Raw genomic sequence first — 23,415 nt, 5'->3', positions numbered from 1 at the left:
GTGGCAGTGAGAGAGTTGGGATGAAAATGAATCTGTAGGCGGAGTTGGCGGTGCAGGAAGTACCTGGTGGTAGATCAGAGGCATGAGGTTGAATCAAGGCTAGGCAGCTTGAGTATTCAGCACCCCGACATTCGATGGCACCAGCTGCGGGCTTCTCAGTAACATTTTCAGCCTCTGCCCTTCTTCTTTTAAGAATTCAGCACTGCCTCTGTTTTGGATCTGGTAGTTGATCCATCAATCCAAAGCAGCACCAGGTTCACCACTCCAACCAACCTGGTATGGAGCGATGCCTTCCTGAATCACCTCTTCACCAGAGTTGGTGTGATTGGAAGAATCCTGTAGACGGGTCACTTTCATGGCCCAGCACAGTGCTGAATCCAGTGTCCTCTTGCTGGTTTCTGTACAGAAGAGTGGTGAGGCCTCGCTGTGGGCCCTGGGAGTGTCTGCTTCCCAGTGGGTCCGTATATGTGTAGAGCACTCCTGTCCTATTCCTGGGTATCCTTGAGCCTGCCCATTGGTGACTTCCTCCCTCACCGAAGACCCCACACCCAGTGGTGGCACATATATGGGGCAGGGATGTCTATTGAAGGTGCAGGAGAGCTGGAGGAATGGCCAATTTCAGTGAAATTTTAATGTAAATGAGTTCCATTTAGATCCACTGTATGTGAACTTCCCTGATTATTCTGAAGATATAGCACGGTGTTGCCCCTTGTGGACTTAAGCTGCGCACACCTCATAAAGGGGCTGAGACACCCTAATAACCAATAGAGGGAGGTCATTCTGCATATTGCTACCTTCTCCCACAGGTGCCTCTCAGCTCTATGGCCACATCTTAGCCCCATTCAGGCACTATGTAACTATGTAACCTTTCATCTGGCACAGTTTTCAGAATATTTTGAAACGCAGACTATCATAACATGCACTTCTGCTGTATGAAGACTGCTTATAATGCACTTCACGTTGTGATTGTTAATTCTATGCATGTAAGAATGAATGATAGCGTTAGTGCTTGCGTGACTGCATGTGTGACCAATATATGATCACATTGATTATCAAGTGCATTACTAATCACACAGCAGATTGTGTAACCACCTCAGGACATATTTCATGAGCTAGCATTACTGGTAGAATGACAGTTTGTGGTGACTTTGTATAACAACTTACAGACTACTTAAAAACAGTTTGACTACTACATGATAAATGTTAGCAATTATAGCTCCATGTTGACAACAGTCTATAGTGGTGTACAGGGTAGCATGCAACCTGCCTTAAAGTGCCTCAGCGACTTTTCAGGATTATCAAGTGCTATAACATATAATACATGCCGTGTGCCTTATGAGGATGTTAGCCCACCTTGACTTGATAGCAGGGTCTTAATGTGGGTTTATGTGGCACTGACCACTGCATGGTTTGATGGGATGCCTTTTAGATATCTCTAAGGTGGCCTAAGAACTCTGTGCTGGCACGTATTCAGTAAAACCATGAGTGGCAGTTTTTATGGTCCACTCAGACACATTTTATCAGTCTCATTATGTGTGGCAGTGACACTGTATTGTAACTTTGTATTTCAGTTTTAATTTAGTGCTTCTTTTTAGGCTGAAGTGCATTTTAGGATTGGTAGTGCGGTGACTGCCCTTTTTGGGGGGATATGTGTTTGGCAGTTTTAAATTGTTTGGGATCCCGTGAAGGAGGGGTTTTGGTGATGTGCATTAATGGCCAGAGTGGCAGCGGGCCCCGGGTAGCAGGACCCGTCGGCTGCCCCCTCGCACCCCCCATGACTGAGGCACAGCCCAATCTACCTTGACTGCCATATACGCCTTTACGTTAAGAGCTGTTAGAAATGGGATCCCTGGCTGGCCAGGACTCGCGCCAAAGTCAGTCAGAGACCACCATTCCTAAGTCAGGGCAAGGGAGTTACACGCCAAGATAACCCCTGCTCACCCTCTAGGTAGCGTGGCGCGAGCAGCAAGGCTAAACTTGGAGGCTATGTAGGTTAAGTGTGTGCGCGCGTACCCAGCAACAACACCCAAGGCCCACCACAAAGGAAACTCCACACAAGGTTATATATAAAAATAGCCTTTGTATTATACCAAAAAACATTAGATAAAAACACACACTTTACAATGTGCCAACAGGCACGGGCAGAATTTACAGGGGATATGTACAAGACAGGGCCACATGGACCACTGTCAGGAATAGTCACTTTTAAAATAGCACTTATAACATAGAATCACTGTAGCACAAATTAGCACACAACCAGTAACTACTGGTAACAGGTAAGAACCACCTACGCAACCCTAACCACCTTAGGAATATGTCACGCAGGGAACCAGGTCCTCACTAGCCACACATGTACTAGGAGAAAAACAACCACCTAAGTATCACAATACCTGTAGGGGTATAAGCACATTACACATGATACATAAACATTCAGAGGTGTAGGAGAAAAACACATGAGGCAGAAATATACCTTCAGCGGTGTAAGAATAAGGCACATGACTCATTAAAACACATTCAGGGGTGCCGGGGCACACAATTGCGCAGAACTCACATAAGTCACCACCTGTGACTGTACCCAGGCCGACTGGCCTTGTTGGGGCTAGGACGCCCTGCGTCCCAATGTCAGGGGGGCCTAAACGTGGCAGCTGCCCACTAAGTGCTGGGCAGCTGTAGAGAAAATGATGGGGCCAACGTTGGAGCCTCGCAGGCTCTGGTCAACCAACTGTCCCCTTGGAGCCTCGCTGAGCTCTACAATAAAGCAATGCCCCTGAGCCTCTCTGGGCTCTAAACAACAGTGGCACTCAAGGGCCACTTCTGGGCTCGTAAAACAAATATGCCACCTCACTAGGGGAGCGGCCCGCTGCGTGCCGGGGCCGCTCTACCCTGGACACTGCCTTTGACGACGTTGGAGTCCCTCTCGGGGGACTCTGAATTAGATGGAGACTGCTGGCGTTACAGTCCCGCTCTGGGGCCTTGTGACAAATGCGGTGCTCAAGAGCCTCTCTGGGCTCTAATCAAGGGGTGCGCCTGGAGCCTCGTGGGCTTGAGCCAATTCCTGTCCCCATCGGGAATCGGAAATGCCTCCAAGAGCCTCGTGGGCTCTCTACACGAATGCGGCCGTCGTTGGGGCCTTGCTTGACTCAGGAGAAACAAGCAATGCCACTGAGCTAAGACGCCCACACTCACCGGGCCTCTTGTGTTGCGGCGGCTCTCCTTCTTCCCCGGAGCCTCGGCTGCTCCGTCTGTGCTGCGGCTGGTCTCTTCTCTCAGTGCAGGGCCCACCCCCTCCTCACGGGAGCCCCAACAGCCTTCCTCCTCCGGTCAGCACGTCCCAGTGCAGGGTAGGCTCCCGCCTGGGCTTCCGGTTTGTCTGGTCGTCCTGCCCCCGGCCCGCCTGACTTCCGGCTGGGCGGTAGCGATTCTTCTGGATACACGGGGTGACAAAGGCTGGGTGGGCACCGGCTCTAAGCACATAAAGCGCTCCTAAGCGCTAAAGACAACTTCAGTGCTCTCAAGCGCTGAGGAAGAGTAAAGCGCTCCCAGGCGCTTTAGAGCACACACAAAGGTGCGAGTAAAAATACAGCGCTCCCAGCGCTAGAGATAACAAAGTAAAGCGCTATTAAGCGCTGGGGGCCAAAGTCAAGCGCTCCCAGGCGCTAGAGAACAAGTAAAGGTCCACAAGTCCAGCAAAGTTCTTTTAGGTAGGCAGGGGGGCAAGGCTGGGCCCAGAGCCAGCTCACCGGGCCTCCAGGCAGGGAGGCAGTCGAAGTGGCGGTCCTTCTGGCACCCAGCAGCACCAGCCCCCCTCAGATAGGATCCTGGAAGGGAACATTTTCATAGGGTCACAGCCCCTCTTTTATACACCTTTTCCCTTTGTCTGGCTTCAGGGTGAGGGGAAAAAACCAGTCGCAGCTGGTTTGTGAGCACTCTTGATGTGCTCAGCCCCTCACTCTATTCACTGGCAGGGCTAGGGACATTAGACGCACCACAGGGGGCGGAGCCAGCATTGTGTGGGGAAAGCCCAGCCCTATTTAGGACCCAGGTGTACCCCTCCCCAGCAATCAGCATGCTAATCTCCACACTCCCCACCGGGCAGACCCATCCAGACTCCTGTAGCCAGGCTCACCAGCCAGCTCCAGCCAATCACGTGCCAGCACACTCACTGCACACGCACACCCATGTCTAGAAGCGGCACTTCCACACTATACACATTCATGCCGCACATATCATCGCGCAGCATTCAATCACACGAGTCTGCACATACCAAATTTGAGCCTGCATCAGGAACTACCAGGGACACAGACATTCCCCATGCATTCCTATGGGAGGGCAGGCCAACCTTACTCCACGCACTCAGAGTGCGCACGCACTTTGCACTGGGACACAGTGAAAGTGCGCAGAAACCAAAAGTCACCACCACCAATTCACATTCAAAAAGTTTAGGGGGGAACCTGCCAGAAGGGCCAAGTCCAACAAGAGCCTTTGCCATTCCCCCTAATTTACGGAGGTTGCAGTGATTATCAGCCCCTACAACTATTTGTACCTTGTTTCCCTCCAGTACCGCTCCTTGCAGCTGGTTCCCCGGCTCCCACCGAGCCCTCACGCGTGGGTATTTATTTACCCAAGCTCCACGCCATTAAGCATTTCGATCAAGCCCATACTCTTTGGGCTCTCCTGTTTCCACATTCAAAATCCCCTGAGGTCAGTTTGCTAACCCCCTTGAGTACTTGATATATCACAAATTCACTAGCTGAGCTACACTCAGTTGGAGCATGCCCGCTTTTTCCTTTACGTTCTTCCCAATATGCATCCGCAGCCAGTGGGTAGCCATCAGAGTTCACCACTGTTTATCCGTCTTTTGCCACTACGAGCAGGTCTTTCATCACGCCGCACCTTCGTTCAATTCTTCCGGTTTCAAATCCATTTGCCACAATTTCGAATTTACGCTTGCTGCATGCCATTTTTCACATTCTCTCACATTATGTACACCTGAAAACATCTGTCATTTTCCATTCTTATGAGCTTAGAAAGTCACCTAAAATCTGTTTTAGCACTTAAACAAAGACACAACTGTAACCACTTTATCGTCGTCATTGCATTTTTCATATAGCATGTACAGTAGTTGCCAACAGGAGGATGATTCCTCTCTTAAAATCTTAAATCTTGATATGATTTTTCTTCAATTATGTCTTCTAATATTACCTTGTTTTCTGCCTTTCTCCCAATATTTCCCTTGTTGCGCAGGCAGTACATTGTTTCAGGCTTGTATTACCCCCGTCCTGATGACGATCCTAGCATTTTTTTTAAAGGATCGAAAGGCCGTTGACTTGTTTTAGACAGTCTGCATGTTAAACCAAAGGGTTCAAACCAGTGAAGAAGCTGTTAAATTGAAAGCTTGCCCTCATCAGTCATATTGGCCTTAAGGTACGTTTTGTTTTGCCTGGAATGTTTTTGTCCACTTGTAAATGTTTTTGTTTCTCTAGAACGCAGGACTGTGTCCCACTCCATTACTGTGCTTTTGAATTTTTCTGTATAATTGTTGCATTAAATTATTGTCCGGCTGGACATCTTGAATATAGCACTGATTCTGGTCTATATTTATCACTACTTAACTATGTTCTTTAAGAACCTTTATTTGTAATACCAGCTGGGGACCCAGGCCTCCAGCCCCCCATGCCCCAGCGCACACTCACTCTTTTGTTGGAGCACAAAGCGACCAGATGGCCCCCCTTTCGAGCCGGGCCATCTGTTTGCACCTATCCCCTCGGCCATCTGGTCGCACATAATGCTTTCCTAGGGGGCAACCAGATGGAAGTCCCGATAAGGGCTCATTTGCCTCCCTGTTCCCAGCGAGGTCCGGGAGGTTGGGCACATTTGCGCCTTGGGTCCCCTTTGTCACCTTGTGTGCACGGATTACAAGAAAGGGGAGTCATTTTCCTCCGGATTACTAGGATGAGTCAGTCAGACCTCTGTGAGGTTCGGTGATTCTGAGACAGGGAAGGCAGAACCCGGGACTACCTGCCGGGGCCCCTAGGGGCCGGTGTACGCACCTGCCTCTCAACCCCTTCTCAATGGGCCTTTCCTCCAAGCCTGCTCAGTCAGCCTTCTGTGAGGTCTCAGTGTTTCTGAGACAGGGAAAGGCAGAACCCGGGCCTTCCCACCAGGGCCCCCAGGGGCCCAGTCCATGCCTGCCTCTCAGCCCCTTCTCTATGGGCCATTCCTCTGAGCCTGCTTACCCCAGAAGCCGGCATCTCCCCGCGCAGGCAGCCCTGCCAGGCGAGGCCCCGGCTGTACTCCGATCGATTGTGCACTCTGGGTCCATTTAGGGATGGACTGCTCGGCCAGCCTCTGCTGTTTCACCTAAGGAGCTTCCACCCCGCATGGATGTCCGACTCGAGGGCCCGCCAGCTGGCGGCAGGACGTATACCCTACCCAGCAGAGCGAAGGCCGAGCTGCCCCCACAGCTCGTGCCCCCCGGTGGCACTAGGCCCTCGGATGCTGCTGCCCGGCAGGTCCGTAGGCACTGTGCGCCACGCAGTCGCCCCTCTCCACCCAGCACTATTCCACAGCAGTTCAGAACGACTGTTCCAAGGGGTGCAGTCGCTGCCAGGCTCCGGCACCTCTGCGTCTCACTCAGGCTGCGCCCAGCCTGCCTCTCCCTTCCGAGGGAGATGGCTGGGCCTGCCGGTGCCCATGCGACCGCACATGCCTGCCCTCCCGCCCAGGCGTGTGGGCTCCTTCCCCTAGCAGGCATCCAAGAGGGAGGGGTATGCGAATGTTGCCGGTTGGGGAGATGGGCACACAGCTCCCAAACCCACCCTGTCAGCAGGTGTGGCTCCCTGGTTGATCCTGCCAGTAGCATATGCTTGTCTCAAAGATTAAGCCATGCAAGTGTAATTACACAAAGCTGGTACAGTGAACCTGCGAACGGCTCAGTTATGGTTCCTTTGATCGCTCCATCTATTACTTGGGTTACTGTGGTAATTCTGGAGCTAATAGATGCCGACAAGCGCTGACCTCCTGGGATGCTTGCATTTATCAGACCAAGAACAATGCGGGCTCGCCTGCCCGCTTTGGTGACTCTAGATAACATTGAGCCGATCGCACATCCCCGTGACTACAACGATATATTCAGGTGTCTGCCCTATCAACTTTCGATGGTACTTTCTGTGCCTACCATGGTGACCACGGGTAACGGGGAATCAGGGTTCGATTCCTGAGAGGGAGCCTGAGAAACAGCTACCACATCTAAGCTAGGCAGCAGATGCGCAAATTATGCACTCCTGACTTGGGGAGGTAGTGACGAAAAATAACAATGCAGGACTCTTTTGAGGCCCTGTAATTAGAATGAGTACACTTTGAATCCTTTAACAAGGATCTATTGGAGGTAAAGTCTGGTGCCAGCAGCCGCGTTAATTCCAGCTCCAATAGTGTGTATATTAAAGTTGCTGCAGTTAAACAGCTTGTAGTTGGATTTTTGGATCGAGCTGGTGGTATGCAGTGAGGAGAGCTACCACCTGTCCCAGCCCCTGCCTCTTGGCGCCCCCTTGATGCTCTTGAATGAGTGTCCTGGGGGTCCGAAGCATTTACTTAGAAAAAATAGAGTGGTCAAAGCAGGCCGGTCGCCTGAATACTTCAGCTAGGAATAAAGGAATAGGACTCCGCTTCTATTTTGTTGGTTTTCGGAACTGGGGCCATGATTAAGAGGAGCATTCGTATTGTGCCGCTAGAGATGAAATTCTTGGACCGGTGCAAGATGAAACAAAGCAAAACATTTGTCAAGAATGTTTTCATTAATCAAGAACGAAAGTCAGAGGTTCGAAGAAGGTCAGATACCGTCTTAGTTTTGACTATAAACGATGCCAAATAGCGATCAGGCTGCGTTATTCCCATGACCCGCAGAGCAGCTTCCGGGAAACCAAAGTCTTTGGGTTCTGGGGGACGTATGGTTGCAAAGCTGAAACTTAAAGGAATTGGAGGAAGGGCACACCCAGGAGTGGAGCCTGTGGCTTAATTTGACTCCACGCGGGAAACCTCGCCGGACACTGAAAGGATTGACAGAATGATGGCTCTTTTTCGATTCTGTGGGTGGTGGTGCATGGCTGTTCTTAGTTGGTGGAGCGATTTGTCTGATTAATTCCGATGAAACAAGACTCCACCATGTGAACTAGTTATGCGAACCCCACCTGTCGGCGTCCAACTTCTTAGAGGGACAAGTGGTGTTCAGCCACAGGAGATTGAGCAGTAACAGGTCTGTGATGCCCTTAGATGTCCGGGGCTGCACGCACGCTACACTGAACGGATCAGCATGTGTCTACCCTTCGCCGAGAAGACGATTAAACTGGTCTATCTAGAGGAAGTAAAGTCATATGAAGGTTTCCGTTGCTGAACCTGTGGAAGGATCATTAATGGCAAAGCAGCCTGAGCGACCGACGGCACCAGCCTGAAGCCCTCGGCCGCCTTCTGCAAGCAAACATAGGCACAGAGCCCGGCCCTGTCCTGGAGCATCCGGCCGGTGGAGTGGTCCGTGGCCGCATGGGGCGCTTGGGTGAGGACCGGGCCTCTGCAGGTCTTCATCTGCCAGCGGAGGACCCAACCGACTGAGGGACAGTGGATGGGGGTGGCCCCCACTCCTGTCTCTTTCTCTGCAAGGGGCACAGCAGTGGGCCCTCCTGAGACAGAACCCATGCTCACCCGGCACAAACCCTGGTGGAGGAAACTGAATGGCAGTACCTCCCTGGGCTGGGATCACCCCACCAATCCTAAAAAGGCCCTGCTGCCCTGGGTCTCCCGTGCCTGAGTCCTGGCCTGTCCGGGCTTTAGGCAAACGAGTTGTGGCCATTCTCGTGCAGCAGGGTTGCCTGGAAGAGAAGGAAACAAGGGCCTGGGTGGGGAGCCCCGGCTGCACTTGGTGGAAGGCGTGTGGGATGGGGAGCTACCTGTCTCTCCCCTTCCAGTACCTCCAACCTGAGCAAGGATGGGGTGGGCTTCCCACCGGCACTGTTCAGGGCTGCCTGGCGACAGATGGCTGACGTGCAGATGGGGCGACCCTCCCTCGTTGCCAGGTACCCGGTTTGACCCGGTCCCATGCATCTGGGTCGAGGGGTTTGAAGACTGGTGCGGGCCCTCCCGGTTACCATGGGAGAGACTGGTGGCAGTTGGGCTGCTGCCTGCTCCAGTTCCTCCGGGAGCCCCCTTCCCTGCCTGCGGGTGGTGGGGAGGACTCCTGGGCCGAGCGCCTGGTAACTTTTTTTTTTTTTCCTCCCAAGGGTGGAGTCTGACTCCCAGAGGGGAAGCCTTTAACGGGCGCCCGGACCGTCTCGCCGCGGGGCGGTGGACGGACTGCATCGCCTTCCTCCCGCCTCCCCTGCACCCTCAGGTGGGCAGACATTTTTTAAAAGTTGCCTGTGACTCTTGGCGGTGGATAACTTGGCTCGCGTGTCGATGAAGAATGCAACTAGCTACGAGAATTAGTTTGAATTGCATCGACACTTCGAACACACTTTGCGGCCCGAGTTCTTACCGGGGCTATGCTTGTCTAAGGGTCGCTCTATTGTCTATCGCCGGGACGTGGCTGGGGCCATCGCAAGGTGAGCTCCACTGTCCTTCATCCCCCCACAAGGTCAGACCCCTGATAGCCTGTGGCAGGGTCCCTTATCGGGTCATGCAGCCGAGGTACGTCACCGGAGCGCCTAGCCCAGTTTCCCCGCCAGGGTGGGGGTAGGCAACGGGGCCATCCCAGGGTGCCTGGCTGTGTGCCACGTGTGGCTCTGTCATGTCCCTCTGGCTGCCCGCTTGCACATGCTTAAGGTGCCCACTTTCACAGCTGGCTTCCTGGGGGGAGCGAACCCCCTCCAGATCCGATCCGGGGACAGAGGGCACTTGCTGCCGGGACACAAGGCCCCTGCTCCGGCAGGGGCCTGGCCTTTCATGGCGGCTCTCCCAACCCTCCTGCGTTTTTGCCGACTACGACCTCAGATCAGACGTGGCAACCCGCAGATCTTGGTGGTAGTAGTAAATATTCAAACGAGAACTTTGAAGGCTGAATTGGAGAAGGGTTCCATGTGAACAGCAGTTGAACATGGGTCAGTCGGTCCTAAGAGATGGGCGAGTGCCGTTCAGAAGGGACGGGCGATGGCCCCCATTGCCCTCAGCCGATCTAAAGGGGGTCAGGTTCAGATCCCCAAACCCTGAGTGGCAGAGTCATGTGCCCTCGCGGCATCCAGTGCAGTAACGCAAACGCTCCCGGAGAAGCCGGAGGGAGCTTCTTTTCTTTGTGAAGGGCAGGGAGCCATGGAATGGGTTCTCCCCGAGAGACGGGCCAGAGCCTTGGAAAGCGTTGCAGTCTCGGTGGCATCCAGTGAGCTCTTGCTGGTCCTTGAAAATCTGGGGGAGATTGTGTAAATCTCAGGCCAAGCCGTACCCATATCCACAGCAGGTCTCAAAGGTAAACAGCCTCTGGCATGTTGTAACAATGTAGGTTAGGGAAGTCGGCAAGGCAGAACCATAACTTCGGGATAAGGATTGGCTCTAGGGGCTGGGTCGGTCAGTCGGGCTGGGTGCGCGCCGTGGATAAACGAGGCACCTCCTTCCGGGGTGGCGGCAACTCTGGACACGAGCTGGGCCCTTCGTGTGGGTCGCACCAGCTGCGGTGGTTGCTTCTCCCCGTGCTCCCTTCGCAGGGGTGCGGGGCGTGTGTTCTGCCTCGGACGGCCTCGCCTCGGCGAGGGGATATTAGTCAAGGAAAATGGGCTCCCTGGGCAGGCCGGCGGGGAGAGGACGTGACCTGGGCTTAACTTTCCTTCATTCCAGCCAAGGGTCTGGGCGCTGTGGACGGGGATGGGGTTCCACTGAGGAGGCTCTTCCCGGCCTGGCTAGGGTTCGGAAGCTGGGACTGGGCCCAGGGCTCTAGCTCCGTCTGGCAGGTCCCGGGGTGCATGAGTCCCTCATCCTGCAAGCCAGCCGATGGTCCGGGTGCTGGGGTCGGGGGTTCAGGCTCTCCCAGGCCTGACTAGGGCTCGGAAGCTGGGACCTGGCCCAGGGCTCGAGCTCTGTCTGGCGGGCTCTGGGGTAGAGGAGTCTCCATCTTGCAAGCCAGCTGAGGGTCTGGGGACAGGGGTCCACCGGGGCCCGGGAAGGCTCTCCCTGGTATGGCTAGGGTTCGGAATCTGGGATCGGTCCTGGGCTCGAGCTCCGTCCGGGGTGGGACCTGGGGTGCGGTAGTATTTCCCCCCCCCCCCCCCCCATCCTGCAAGCAAGCCGATGGTCTGGGTGCTGGGGACTGGGGTCCACTGGGGCCCGGGGAGGCTCCCCGTGGCCTGGCTAGGGTTCGAAAGCTGGGACCGGGGCTCAAGTGCCGTCCAGCAGGCTCCAGGGTATGGGAGCCCCCATCCTGCAAGCCAGCAGAAGGTCTGGGCATTGGGGACTGGGTCCACCGGGGCCTGGGGAAGCTCTCCCCAGCCTGGATAGGGCTTGGAAGCTGGGCCTGGGGCTTGAGCTTCGTCTGGTGGGTCCCGGGGTGCAGGAGCCCCCAGTCGTGCAAGCCTGCTGAAGGTCTGGGGATGGGGGTCCACTGGGGCCTGGGGAAGCTATCGCCAGCCTGGCAAGGGCTCAGAAGCTGGGACCATGCCCGGGGCTTGAGCACCCTCTGGCGGGCCCTGGGGTGCGGGAGACCCCCGTCCTGCAAGCCAGCCAAGGGTCTGGGTGCTGGGACGGGGTCTACCGGGGCCTGGGGAGGCTCTCCCAGACCTGGCTGCATTCAGAAGAGGGATCGGGCCAGGGAGCAGGGGTATCTGGCTTACTTCACTCTGCTGGCGGAGCGGAGTTCTCTGCCCACCGCTAGTTATAGGTAGTTCAGATAAGGGGAGGGGGACATAGGGGTGTGCGCAGAGGGGCAAAAACTTCTGGGCAGCTATACTGCACCAACCTAGCCGGAGGGACAGCAGGGTTCTCTGTGCATGTACACCAAATGAGGGATAATCCGAGTTGGCCCACTAATCTACATGCACAAGGCAGCAATGCAGTCAAATGACTAAAGGGATGGGATGGGCAAAAATGGGAGTTGGTGATTTTAGCTGTAATCATGACTTGAAAGGCAGAGATACTTCATACAACTGTACAAGTATGCTTCCCAAGTGAAGAGAAAAACTGAGAGCAATCAAAGTTGGCCATCTCAGCAGAAACTACACAATCTTTAAATGGCCCAGATTGCACCTACTCCTGTAAGGTTGAAGAGGGCCAAGATTCTGAGCTGGAATCGGTATCGCAAGCATTTCTCACCCTCTTGAAGGCAGATAAACACCCGTGAGGTCATGGCTTTGGTCATAGCCAGACGAGACTCTGCACGTATGTGGGTGAGAGATGAAGCACTTGGTAGGTTGCCGTCCTGACATCTCAAAAACAAATTGGCTGCCCTATTTTACCCTTCTGGCCTCACCACTTTATCCGACCCCAATGTTTTTCTTAGATCCCAGAGGCCCTTACCTATTGTAGTATACATAAGTAGGCATCTTTCTGTCCTTCTAGAATTTCCTCCCAAACAACGCCCACATATTTATTAGTAGGAAAGGGCATTTTTAGTATAACAAGAGCCAGTCTGGGGAAAGGGGACGTACCTTCTTCCATTGTTTCAGCTAGTACAGTACCACAGCTCTCCAATGATGTTGTGCGCTGGTAACAGTGGGGCTCTGCTGATATTCTTAATTGCTTGCCTCAGAGTCCGTTAGTATATGGTTGGGTGGTCTTTATTTACTTTTTTTTTGTTTGCAAGTATTAATATTTTTAAAAGGTTAATAACCCTGTGTAATTCTATTTGTTGACCACTAGCGGTTGCTTAGCACCAATTTTATTGCTCTTCCATGCCCTTATTGCTACAGTGGTCGGGGTGCTGCCTCATGTCACTTCAAATGGCCATAATGTCTTGTTGCAAGTGAAAAGAGTAATTTGGCTCCAAAAAAATATGGAGTAGCTATGAATAAATTATTATACAGTGCTGAAATTATGCCCTTGTCAGAAAATAGCAGCACAGTTTCAGCCCCAAGGTGTTATATCAGTACACTATTTAGGCAGCTTACTTACTAAAAATCTAATTCAATAGTGATCAGATTTATAATACATCTTGCAGTACAGTAACTTTTAAAAAGTTTTACATTTTTCCTGCCTGAAGTTCCTGGAGGCTTACTCGCATTTGCTTTCAAACTTCTCTTAGCCAGGTATTAGCATTGAATAGGTGTGAAACGATTTGCAGTAACAAACAAGTGACTGGCCTGAATGGGCAGAGATGACTCCTCTGAACCTCACAGAATATACAGGGTGGAGTTGTGAGCTTCCTTTTTAGGTCTTGCCTGAAACCACGCTTGGGCTGTCGCTTTCAAGACATTTTGTTTAATTACAGGGAACTCGGTTCCGGACCATTGCTTAGAACTGGTTGGCTTCATTGTCACTTATTTCAATGCTTTTCTTTAGTGAGTGGGTACCAGATTCCCTTTTTCTTGTGTTTGTCCCTGGAACGTGGCCAAAGCACTGCTTCTTTGCCCAGCGTGTCTCTCTCCACCACTCGTCAGACTCCGGAAGTACTTTTGTTTTCTTTTAGTTGCAGCAGTGCATGTGTTTGCAGGTCATTGCCCCAGTCCTGCTACATGTATTTGCTTGCCGAGTCGTTTGTTGCTTGCCGAGTCGTTTGTTACTCGCCCCCCCAACCTGAAAAAAATAATTGCATAGCCAATTGGTCTCACTTACGCAAAAGCTGTTAACTCCACTGTAAAAGATGGTTAAAAACCAATGAGAAAGCTATGTGGCAGCTAATGCGGAGTATGTCATAGTCCTGCTTTTTTTTTATACATATACTTTGTCATGCTGACTAAAACAAAGTTGACAGTCAATACCTCTCGTGTAGGCAAGACACAACTGGCTTTGCTGATGCTTGTTGACATTATACTGTCAAGTATTGTTTGACAGGTCTGCTGGGTTTACATATAACTTTGAGGCCTCACTTAGTAAGATGGGAAGAGGATGGCAAGACAATTCTTGTGTATCTACTGTTGGGTTACAGATTAACCCTGCTTTGCCTACCAGGGTTATGTCTCTGGGTTATTAGTTGCTGCTTCAAATTGGATTTTGGTTTTGGATGTGGGAGGACACTAGGAATATTATAGTACGCTGCCCACACACACACACACACACACACACACACATACACCCAGTCCACAGAGCCCATGTTTAGTGTGCCCGATACCTTTTGCCATCTTGAAAATGCCCATGTGGGCATGGTTGGCCTTGAGAACTTTTACCCAATTTGTTAGGGCATGCCCAGGAGCCATTCCTACCTATTAGCTCATGTCGGGCATACATGTGGCATCTGTAGACACCCATTAGAAATCCACACTTCTAGATCCAGTAACTCGATCTAGGACAAGTACCCACTTTATTTTAACATAAGATCTCCACCAATTCATTAAAAACTTCCCAGGTGTTGATCTTATTTTTACCAGCTTTTTACTTATTTTGCACAGATTTCTTTTTCATCTCTGGACACTGCAACCTTGACCAGAGGAGCCTCTGGATGAGGCAGGCACCCACACTCTCTATGGTATCCAATGATAACTGCCGAAAACCACAATGTAGGGGCGGATGAAAGAAATATACCGCAACATCGACACACATTGGGTTTTTTGAGGATACCATAGTTTTTCTAAACCAATGGTCTAGAATTGTTACAAGTGTCCATTTTTCCTCCTGATTAACTTTGATCTGTAGACACCCACCTCAAACCACCACTTGACCTGTGGAAGAACAGAAGAGGACTGAACCTGCGCTCTGTGACCTGAGAGGAGCCCTGGAGGACAGGACCATTACCATTTCCATTTTGTACCCAGGACAAAGAAGTGGACACCAAGGGCCATAAGGCTAACCTACTGTTAAAGATACAGGGATGCAAGAAGCTACCAAAGGCCTTTCCTGCAACTGTCTGCTGACCAGTGGCAACTGAACCTGGACTGAATCTTTCTTGATGGCCTATGTCTTGAACCCTGTGAGTCTCTAAGTGCCTAACCGGAGGTCCTGAGGGAGCTTTAGAAGTGTACTCCTGTGATGGATTGGGACTTGCAAACTAAGTAAAAACGTCAAATGTTTGACCAGTACGAACCTGATTGATGTATCCGACCTGCACTCCACTGCAGTCAGCCTCAAATTGTACACTGGTCCCAGTTCTACCGTAACCATTGAACAATTTCATATTTTTATTGTTTTGCATTCATAATTTACTGTTTTGGTACTACATGAATACTTTACACATTGCCGTAAGTTAAGCCTGCCTGCTCTGTGCCATAGTTACCAGGGGGTTGAGCGAAGGTCATTTTAGTGACTTTGAGGGATCACCCTGTCAATGGTTGTGATTACTCCATGAGGTGGGTAGTTACCCACCCTAAATCAAATATCTTGCAGATCCTAATATAATCTTAGTTTCCATCACACTTCAGAATTACAAAAAATGTGCTTCATTTTTGCTTTCCTAACTGCTGGTATATTTTGGAACGATTTGTACAGGCATTTACATTTTGTTGCCATTTAGAAAAAACTTTCACACTCCCTAGCTAGGTTGTCAGTTCACTCACTTTACAAAATCCTCTAGTTGGTTTGCAGAGTTAATGTATTGATTTAGTAGACTGAAACGTTTTGCAATACCACAGAAGCATCGGATAGTGGATAGTCCTTCAACAGAGACCCACACTTAGTGTATATAATGGCGATTTCAGGCCCTGTTTGAGAATGAGAAAGGTAGAGTACCAGAATCCAAAATCTGATATTTTTATAGATGCGTTGCACAAAACATGCATGCAGACACATGAACACAAAAAAAACTAAAAATCTACCTGTTTACCAGAGGCCAGACTCAACCTATGCCTTTCACCGCCTTTGGGAAGACTTGCATTCCTGGTTTAGTGGGCTGCCCCTGAGGAGGAATAGGGTTCCAGTGGAAATGGTCATTCACAAATCACAGGTTCTGATGGGGTTATAGAAGGCAGAGTACAAGTTGTTGGGTGCCTACATATCAGTAACTTAAGATGGCTTTTAATAGCACATAAATTGCCTTGTTTTTAGCATTGACCCAGTGAGCACGGCGGTGATGGAATGAGGTTGATCTTTGATAGTGGCACAACAATATAGTTAGAAGGCCCTTGAACCAACTGTAAGAACATCTAGTTTGCTGGGCACAGGAGAATTAAGATTTGTGTGTATGGAATGCCATCAATTTGACGTATGTTGAATACCTGCTACTGAGCTTGTTACTGATGGACCCCAATGTATAGTAGGATTATAAAGAATGTGGGGATGTAGGCAGAAGCAGCCCGTTTCGGGGTCTCAAGAGGTAAGAAAGTGCTCTGGAGATGTAGTCAAGGAAGTGCAGAATATAAAGAACTTATGCTATCGAAATTAATCTTAATTTTATCCAGTGGAAAATAACTGTGAGATTGATTAATAAGTACGATTGGAGGAAGGGTGTGATGACTGGGAAATAAATAAATATTTAGGTGCCATGAGGTATAGACTGGGCCGGGGTAAAATTTGCAATATACCGGTGTAATTTCGCATTACTCTTGTTATGCGTTATTTTTAAAAATTGCTATAGTTCCACACTGTGTAATTAAGCTCTGTTAACAGTAAAAAGTTACCATGAACATAGAAGAACAATGTGAAGTTGGAGCACAGAAAGGATATTGTTCAGTGCATTTGCCTTTTTGCACTTTTTTTGTGTGCAAAATGCATTGTTGCATCCAAAGTAAACACAAGGATGCATTTCAAACTTGCATAGAGTGCCAAATGGCAGTTTTGCATTTAGCATTTTTCTGAAATAGTTTCATAATGACATGAAAGCAAATTAGAATATTTTCGCACACCACAGCAGTATAGTTGGTATGCGAAACTAAAGATCATCCCACACACTGGGACACAGGACATGAACATTTCTGGTGCAAACCCAAGTACAGGCTGAACTAAGTGAATGGGCCTTCTCATTCCCGACTGCGGCTTGATAGAGCCAGTCAAGACACTTAAATAACGTGGAGCACATTTGGCCCCACAAGAATATCTGAGAGTGGTAGCTTAGGAAACCATGAAGGCTTATTTGCAGATTGGCGACGTTCCAAATTCAAATTAGCCATAAATCAAAATCCATGATCAGTACATGAATGCATTAGTCAATAAAAATCAAATCAATCACACAAATGCAAAAACAAACTGTTTTAAAGTTGTCATAAGGTAAATCAAAGCAGACTCAAGTTCCAATAAAGGGAAGTTGGCTATCTAGCTTAACTAGGAAAAGCGGGAAAGTTGGGGTAAGTCAGGCAGAAGGCGTCTGCCTTAAAAAAAGCCTCTAAAGGCAGAATCCAATAAAGTCAGTCAAGAAAATGGGTATTTTCTCAGAAGTCCAACTCTTTCGGGGAGAATATGGGACAAAGTCTCGACTAACACACATTGGAGCCTCTGCTGCACAACCTTCAGCACAATCTCTAAAGCGAGATAATCTAATTCGGTCAGGATATTCTTAATACCAGGTGCTTGCTAATTATTTCACTCTCCTAGGAATATACAAAGATAAACATTCATATGGAAATTAAAGCAAGACATGCATTCAATTGATGTTGACCGGTACAGCTTGGCTCCTGTACCAAGACCAAAAATATGAGACAAACAAAAAACATGACAACAGAACATGAGCTATTTTAAATTGAGGCCAATAATATCTATGGTCCACTTTAACTTGAATATCTCACTGTAAATCCATGCATGTTGCAGATTAATCTAAATCTTCATACAAAGAATTTAAGGTAAAAAAAATTTCCACCAGTAGCCAGAAAATAAAATTGTATTTTAGAGGTGAAGGGCAGCAGAGATACTGGGAGGTAGAGGAAAATTTGTGCACTTCCGTTAATTTGAAAGCCTGTATTCAGCCACATTCAGGCCTATTATACACAGAGGCACTTTTGCTTCCAGCCATACCAGCTTGGCAGTGGTCGAAAACTCTCCTATCTCAAGAAGAAGATTCTTTGGACTTGGTCTAGACATTCCTGATTCAATTACAGCCAACTAGGAGGATAATCCCAAGCCTAAAAGTTATTATATGTGGAAGGGCTTTCTTGCTCTTGATCTCCATGTTCTAAAAGGGAGATTCCCCTCAGATCAGCAAATTCACGTTTTCTTCAGCGAAGCAGTATCGATTTGACTTTTATACTGAGTTTCCTTTTCTCTGTGAATGGACTATCATACAGTACAAAAGAAAGGAAAGCGATCAGATTTCACAACAAAATGCATTAACTTGAGTACCTGGAAGACTCACGATTGGTACTTAGATGGACTTTTAACTCAACAAATCTAAGATCAAATGTCCATTTTAATAAAAAACTAAGTGAAAAAAAGTTATAATTGCTCACTTTTTTCAGATGTATGCCAACTGGTGTAATAACTGGGTGAAATTGTTATGAGATACATTATGTTGCATATCTACCCTAACAATCCACAGATCAATCATCTGTCCTAAAAGCAAGATCATTCAATCTTAGCAAAAGGAAACCTATGAAACAGCTGAAAGTAATTTTAAAGAATCAAACATTTGGCGAGATATCGCAAATAAAGAATGGAAAAAAGCACTATCATTATGATAGTTAGGAAATTTGCAGAAAGAACCAATCAATCAAACTTTATTCAGCCCTTATATACATTTGGTTTGTCATGACATAACTAGAATACCATCAATTCCTAGATAAAATGCATGTTATATAATATCAACACAAAATTAAAAATAGTACTTCCTAAAAGATTTAATTACTAGTCCTGGTTCAGTGGCGTTCTTAATTTTCCTTCAGCAAAAGGCCCATGCTGAAGAACTCCCCACACATAACCTATAGAGGCTAAGGGCAGCATTCACAAGTATATCACAACCGGTCACACTTGTGTGAAATGGCAAGTTTTAAAAAAAAAAGAAAGAACGGCCTAAGCCTGAACAAGTGCGTTTGATACAGAACTCATGTGAAATTAGCAGCAGTGCTTCCTACGTAATTACAGTACCAATTCCGGTTCAATGGCTAATCAAAGTTTTTCCTTCTGTGTATGGCCTCTGCTAAGAAACTTGCAACCCCATAACATATCAAGGGTGATGACAACATTTGCAGATATATAAGACCTGCCTTGATTTGTGAAAAGTGGCAATTTTTTAAAAGAGGTAGAATATATTTTGACCGGAGATCACTTTAAAAGTCACAGAAAAACAAAGTCCAACAAATCCTGGTCCGAGTAATCATCGCAAGAGCAAGGCTTTAGGTTCCCTGTCTTAGAGAAACCCTCGGGGATTGAGAGACACCAATGAATATAATTAAACATAAATCAAATTAAAAGAAAAAGATGATGCATATTTTTGATAAAAAATACAAGAATGGTTGATCTAAAAACCCAGGGCTTAATATCATGTATTGTCTAATCATGGGTTTACTAAGTTCCCTATTTTCCCTCTCCACCCTCCTCCTAGTTAAAAATTGACTTTAAATATCGTTCACCTCTCCAAGGTGCAACTGTCTAGGGTTCCTAAAAAGCTTAGGGCACCCTAGTCCTGCTAGTTGTGTGTGATGTAACCTTACATGGGATATCTGCGGCTTTATCTAGCTTCATATAATCTTCTTTCAGAAGGAAACAGGTTTCAGCCTGGATGAAATTGCACCACTCAATGAAAACATTAAATATTAAATTATTTTGGTTCTTGGTAGGTTGTAGTATGGGATCTTCCAATGCAGAGAATGACTACAACCTACCTTATGAGGCATGGAAATTGCACGTGGATAAACTTTATGCTCTCAGTAGATCCACATCATTTGTATGCCCATGCTACTTTAATACTGATGTCCGGATCTTCAAAAAGGAAATGGGGACATAATAAAAAGAAACCATATCCTTTAATCGCGGTTGGTCCAAATGGTATACCTATAGATGTAATCAAAGTCAACTCTCAGTTATGGGGTTAATTACTTTATGCTTTATTTACAATGGTCTTGGAATTGGGTATTCTATCATTTTCATGGAAAGGGACTACTCTACACCCCGTGCATAAAAAAGGCTCAAAGCAGGATCCAAGCAACTACCACCTTATCACTCTTCCTGATCCAGAAGGAAAATGTTTTGCAAAATTCTTATCTGATAATCTGTTACGGTGGGCAACCAACTTTAACTTAATCCCTTTGGGGAAATCTGGATTTAGACAAGTCTGTTCAATGATCGAGGATGTCATTGCAGTAAAACTCATACCAAATCAAACCTAAAAAATGGAATCTCCCTTATTGTGCATGTTATGTCAACTACTTCTTGACATTTTATAAAGTTAATCAGAAAAAGCTATGGCAGAAATTGTCCAAATGTGGAATTAACTGTACAACTTTACACTTCTTAATATCGCTGAAGAATAATAGCTGGCTTCAGTTTAAGTTGACAAAGTGCCTTGTCAGCAGAAATAACGACTGCTATTAGGCTCAAACAGGGCTGTATTTTTGTGCCGCTTTTTTCACTGTAAAGAACATATTTGTCCATGTTTTTAAACCACACTGAGACATTGTTTCCAAGGCTAGTAGGTAAATCAATAAGCTATTCTGCCAACCCTGATGATATTATTCTCTTCGACCCCACCAGGACTCCAATCACAGCTATTTGACCTACACATATTCAGCTTGGAAAATGATCTAAAAGTAAATTCTGTTGAAACAAGTCATGGTTTTTGGCAAATCTAGGAATCGCATTAAACTAAAAATTGAGTCCCATATTATGAAAGAAGTTACAAAGTTCAAGTAACTGAGCCTAATGGTAGATAACAAGCTTACATGGTCAATCCACATGTTGAATTTGAAATTCAAGGCCCATACAAGTCAAGTCAAAATATGTTTATTGTGACCATAGTCTTTAAACAATGCAGTGAGCATAGCACAGAATGGAGTATAACTTATTATTTTTAAAAACTTGTCCATTTAAAAAGTTTATACACACCATTATCAAAAGTACAAAAAATCAGTAAAAATTACAGTTATCTTAAAACTTATTTTGTCTAATAAAACCTATTCACATTCTTATTACTCCGAACAATTTCATTCTCAAGGCCCATACCATATCGGAATCTGTTAAGACTTTCAAAAGTTAATGGAGGCTGTGCGATTTTTTTCAATCTTTAAATGCAATTGAATCTAGACTAGTACCCTCATTACTATATGGCGCAAAAGTCTGCCCAGAAAAGTTTATTAAAGATCTGGATACGTTTTATATTAAAGAACTTAAATTTTGACTGACTCTTTGTCTATCCACTTCGCACTGCAAACTAATCCTAAAACTAACTCTTGTTAACTTCAAGGTATTTTTCAACAATGTTAAATTATTTTTGCGATAGCAAATAAAAATGTGTTTAGATCCCTGATTTATGAATTTACAAACTTAAATGAACATATCTCTGTATTGAATCTGGTAGCTGTTAACAGAGCAATTATGGAAAAACAACTTTCCCTCATTGTCATACCTCACAAAACTACTACGTCTGGAGCATATGGGGATAATAAAACAAAATATAAGGCCTGCTAGGGCAATTGACCTGTCAACATTTTTATGTAATGTACATATTGGTATTTCTGTAATGTTGTATTCTAGCATACAACCAGAAGACTTAAGTTACAACTTGGATCCTAAATGCAAAATAAAATTTGAGATCCCGACCCATGTTGATTCTGATATGTCAGTTTGGAGGATCTTGGAATTTAAATTGTTCGCATTCTAAGGTCTGCCGCTTATGTGATTTATGAGGAGGAATCGACTAAACGTATAATTTGTTTGTGTACTGCTTCACTAGACCGGAGGGAGAAATATTTTAAGATTGCATTTCAATTAAAGTAAGCTTTATTCGGCTTTTGAGAGCGAAAAAACCCATAAAAGCAACACACCATAAAACAGTACATCAGCTAAAATCTAAAAATCAATAAAAACATGTAAACCTTTTCATTAAATATTTTTTAAAAAACATAGCAAATGCAGGGTATACAGACACAAAAGATACAGAACCTCATGAGATAACCCGCTCTGATCTCATCGCATACTTGGTCACAACTATTTATCAACCTTGCAGCAGTTTTCAGAAAGTCGAGTACATTAAAAACAATGTCTCCCAAGAGCATCTGCAAAAGCATGAAGGGCCAGTCGGACTTGGTAGAAGTTTGCCCTTTTAAGAATAGGAATAATATAGAAGATTGAATGTTGACTGATACTCCAATATGGCTTCAGAAAAGATATTGGGATGGTGGAGCAGTGCATCAATCTACATTTATTAATCCTCAAATGCGCTTTGGCATCCCAAGAGCATATTCATCTTTGTTTCGCTGACTTGAGCAGTGCCTTTGACTTAGTTAACCATGCAAATCTATGGCGGACCTTAGCAGATCTGGGAGCCAGATCAATGTCATCTTTCACAGTTGTAAGCATTGCTTGCAGCTCGTGTACGTTGCACGAAAAATGAGGAATGCACAGCAAGATTCGAAGTAAAGAGGAATCCGGCAGGAGTGCGTCATTCCCCATTTTAATTTTTTTTCTTTCTACATCAGTGGGGTGGATGATCTTATACAAAAGATAAAAGCGCCTACAGTCTGCGCAACCCTATTTTACTGTATGCAGACGATGCAGTACTACTCTCTAGGATGGCAAACAGCCTTCAACACTTCGGGCCCTACTTTGATGTCGGTCAGAATGCCTCCAGCCTGCAGTTGGAGGCTTTCCAACTGACATCTTTGTCCCTTTCGAATGCTGCATTACAATGCCTGCGGTCAAAAGTGAAACTGGACGGTCATTCCAGCTGGATTCCAATGGGCTCAAGGAGCCTGTTGGCAAGTCTGAGGCCCCAAGGTAATCCTTGAGGATGGTGTTTCTGCTGTTGAGATTACGATGTTTGTTTCCAACAGGTTTTCCGTGTTGGGTTTTACGACCTGGAAAGTCTGTCAGAAAGCCTTTGTGGGCCCCTAGCAGGGCCCCCATTCTTCCACGGCCTCCGGTTGGGGCCGAGGGGCACCTAATGGTGCCTCCCTGTTAATCCCTGCACTGTTAATACCTGCACCTTGTGGTACCTGCCATGCGGTGCAGGGATTAACATAATCTCCCATTTCTCCATGGGAGCTTGTGCTACGACCTGTTTACGGTTCCAGCATAAGCTTCCATAGAGAAATGGGAGTATGCAACCACACTGTGTGCGGTTGCATAATATTAGGTGTCTGGACTGCTGACCCGAGGTCGGTCGGTCCGGAGACCGAAGACTGCAGCGATGTTGGGCGGACGTGAACCCACCTGAGATCTTAATCAGGCCTTTAATTGACAACTTTGTGACCTACATGGATGGCAAAGATTTAAAACTCAATC

At 47.2% G+C, this 23,415-nt stretch overlaps 1 protein-coding gene and 2 pseudogenes across 1 annotated transcript in view; all 3 read left to right on the top strand.

The window, feature by feature from the left end:
* The window catches only part of LOC147705907 (uncharacterized), a 287,761-nt gene that overhangs the window by 8,743 nt on the left and 255,603 nt on the right, over positions 1-23,415 (top strand). The window lies entirely within an intron of this gene.
* On the top strand, positions 6,837-8,408 carry LOC147705909 (18S ribosomal RNA; annotated as a pseudogene).
* LOC147705908 (5.8S ribosomal RNA) lies at positions 9,410-9,548 on the top strand (annotated as a pseudogene).

Source organism: Lissotriton vulgaris, chromosome 7 (genome assembly GCF_964263255.1).
Source record: "Lissotriton vulgaris chromosome 7, aLisVul1.2, whole genome shotgun sequence".
Taxonomy (NCBI): Eukaryota; Metazoa; Chordata; class Amphibia; order Caudata; family Salamandridae; genus Lissotriton; species Lissotriton vulgaris.
Note: the sequence above shows the minus strand (reverse complement) of the source record. Positions and strands in the feature narration are given on the sequence as shown.